The sequence below is a fragment of the Cynara cardunculus genome (assembly GCF_001531365.2).
Source record: "Cynara cardunculus var. scolymus isolate 2C chromosome LG 17, CcrdV1, whole genome shotgun sequence".
NCBI lineage: Eukaryota > Viridiplantae > Streptophyta > Magnoliopsida > Asterales > Asteraceae > Cynara > Cynara cardunculus.
In genome coordinates this window covers 15,441,540-15,444,347 of record NC_037544.1, presented here as the reverse complement: position 1 = coordinate 15,444,347, position 2,808 = coordinate 15,441,540, and the positions used below count along the sequence as shown (strand labels likewise).

At 36.9% G+C, this 2,808-nt stretch overlaps 1 non-coding gene across 1 annotated transcript; it reads right to left on the bottom strand.

The window, feature by feature from the left end:
* Window positions 1–757: 757 nt before the first annotated feature.
* Window positions 758–864, bottom strand: LOC112501372. Its single transcript, XR_003067502.1, has one exon. It is a non-coding gene; the product is annotated as a small nucleolar RNA R71 (small nucleolar RNA).
* Window positions 865–2,808: the final 1,944 nt, after the last annotated feature.

The following is a 2,808-nucleotide window of genomic DNA, read 5'->3' as shown; positions in this document are numbered from 1 at the left end:
TTTTTCTTCAAATTAAAAACCCATGATGGCTAAATTCATTTAAATAAAAAGGTTTTATATTTAAAACACTAAAAATTGGTGTTTTATATAAATTAGGTATAAATTAGAGCATTTGGCACTGTATAGGACGTTTCAGATAATTACGGGTCGGAACCGGACTTTCTAAGCAACTGCCGGAATCTCTAGAAATATTTCGACCAAACTGACCTAACTAACTCCTAATTTTATAAATTATCTTCAATAACACTAATATAAACTTAATAAGAGCTAACCTATAAGTTTAAATTTGACAGTTGTCACAGTATTGAATTACCATCCGAGTCTGAAAGCGAAGTAGAGGAACTAAAGATGGAATCTGAGGAAGAAGAGGAGGAAAATCCGAAGGTCAACATGGCCGATGAGCAGACTTTACGTCAATTGGCAACCCAAGACGTTGCTCAAACTCCAATTTGTATCAGGTTTCCGATAGGTAATCAAAACTTTGTTCTTAAGACTGGCTTGGTCCATCTCTTACCCACATATCACGAGTTAGAGAACGAGGACCCTAATAAGCATTTAAAGCAATTCCATATTGTTTGCTTGAGCATGAAACCGGCCGAGGTTACGGAGGACCTTATAAAATTTAAAGGCTTTTCCATTTTCTTTAAAGGACCGGGCTACTGATTGGTTATACTCTTTACCTCCTGATTCGATAACGACGTGGAACCAAATGGCGAGGCTATTTCTTGACAAATTCTTTCCCGCCTCCCGAGCCGCTAACCTCCGTAGAGAGATTTGTAGCATTAAGCAACGAGATGTTGAAACTCTCCATGAATATTGGGAGAGATTCAAACATCTCTGTGTGAGTTGTCCACAACATGGAATCTCAGAACAATTGCTCTTGCAATACTTTTATGAGGGTCTCCTACCTATGGATAGGAAGATGATTGATGTCGCCAGCGGCGGTGCCATGTTCAATAAGACCCGAACCGAGGTTAGAGCTCTAATCACTACCATGGCTGAGAATTCCCAACAATTTAGTGTGAGGAATGATATGATTAGAGAGCCCGCAAAGGCCAATGAGATAAATGTCGCGAGCATTGAGAGTCATTTGTTCGATCTCACTAACTTGGTCAAACAACTTGTAGTTGATAAAGAACAGGTGAAAGCTTGCGGCATATGCTTGGCGACGGGCCATCCAACCGATGCGTGCCCACAACTTCAAGAGGATGTGTTGGTGACGGACGAAAACGTGAACGCTATAGGAGGTTATCAAGGTCAGCCACAACCACAACAACGATTCTTCAACAATAGTTTTGGAAACCAAAGACCTCCTCAATTTCAGAATTTCATGCAAACGCCGCCACAACAACAGTTTCAGCAAAGAGCACCCTTCAATCTGAATCAAGCTACTTCTAGTAGGCCAGGTATGTTCCATGAAGACATTGTCAAGAGTTTAGCTGCTAATACTCTTTAATTCCAACAAAAAATAGAGGCAAGCATTCAAAATTTGGGAGCTCAAATGACGCAACTTGCACTTCCGTGAGCCGGTTGGAATCTCAAGGAAAGTTGCCTTCCCAAACAAAGATGAATCCGAAACAGAATGTAAGTGCAATTGTCTTGAGGAGTGGGAAGGAACTTGAAGAACCAAAGATGGCAAAGAGTAGGGAAATGGAGAAAGAGAAAGAGGTAAGCCCGAAACCGATTCAAGATAAGAAACAATCGGGATCCACTGACGATGTAAGTGAGAAGGCAAAGGTAATTCCACCTCTCTTTCCTACGCGTTTTCAAATGTCTAACAAAGCTAGAGAGGAAAAGGAAATTATAATATCCGTGTTTCGTTAACTCGTACAAATTGGATTAAGTGAATTTTTGGTAGAATTATGCATAACATATTTGTACCCTATGCTTAACTAACTTGTACTTCAGACGAGTTTTGTATCAAAAATGAGTTTATACCTATTTTGGCATAAACTTGAGAATCTAGACTTAAAGGGTTAAAATCGCCAAATACTTAAACTTTATATATATATATATATATATATATAAAAAATTAAAAAAAGAAAAATAATAATAATATATATGTGCATGGAGACGGTGTAATCACTGTCTCAACTCCTCGTCTCAATTCTCTGTATTTCTCTCTTCATAAAACTATCGTCTTCTCTCTAAATTTCACGTCAAATTACTGAATGAATCGAAGTAGCAATTATATATTCGGAATCCACTCTCCGAACCCTTCTTAAAGGTATAAATTTCATTCAATTTTATTAAGATGTTTATGTTAGGGTTCTTAAGACCGGTTTATAAACTGTGTTTATGTCTAAGTTTACGGATTGATATTGTCAAAATCATGATATATTTGATGCTTAGAATACTAGAACTGGTTAAATTGATGTAGAAATGAAAGAGTATATTATAGTTTCAATATGGTTAGATTGTGGGTATATGGTTAACCGTATACCAATTGTTCGGTCAAATGTCGAAAAGAATAAAAATGCATGATTAAGCTTAGGTTAGTGACCATTGGACTTGTTTTASTGTTTATTATGTTGAAGTATGTTTATAGCATATAAATGTAGTGAATCATGAAAGTTGGATCATAAAAGTTAGTCGGGAAATACGAAATCGAATTTTACCAACAATGCAACTCCTGTACTTTGGCAGTGTATAACTCACAAACCGTATATCAGAATAAGCTCGTATTTTGCAGTTAGAAAGATCTTACTGCATAGTACAACTTTTATGAAGAGTAAAAAATCTAGTTATGACTCTAGTTGGCTCGAAACAGTGTGTTTTTGGGGCAGTTTACACTGTATTTGGGATTAA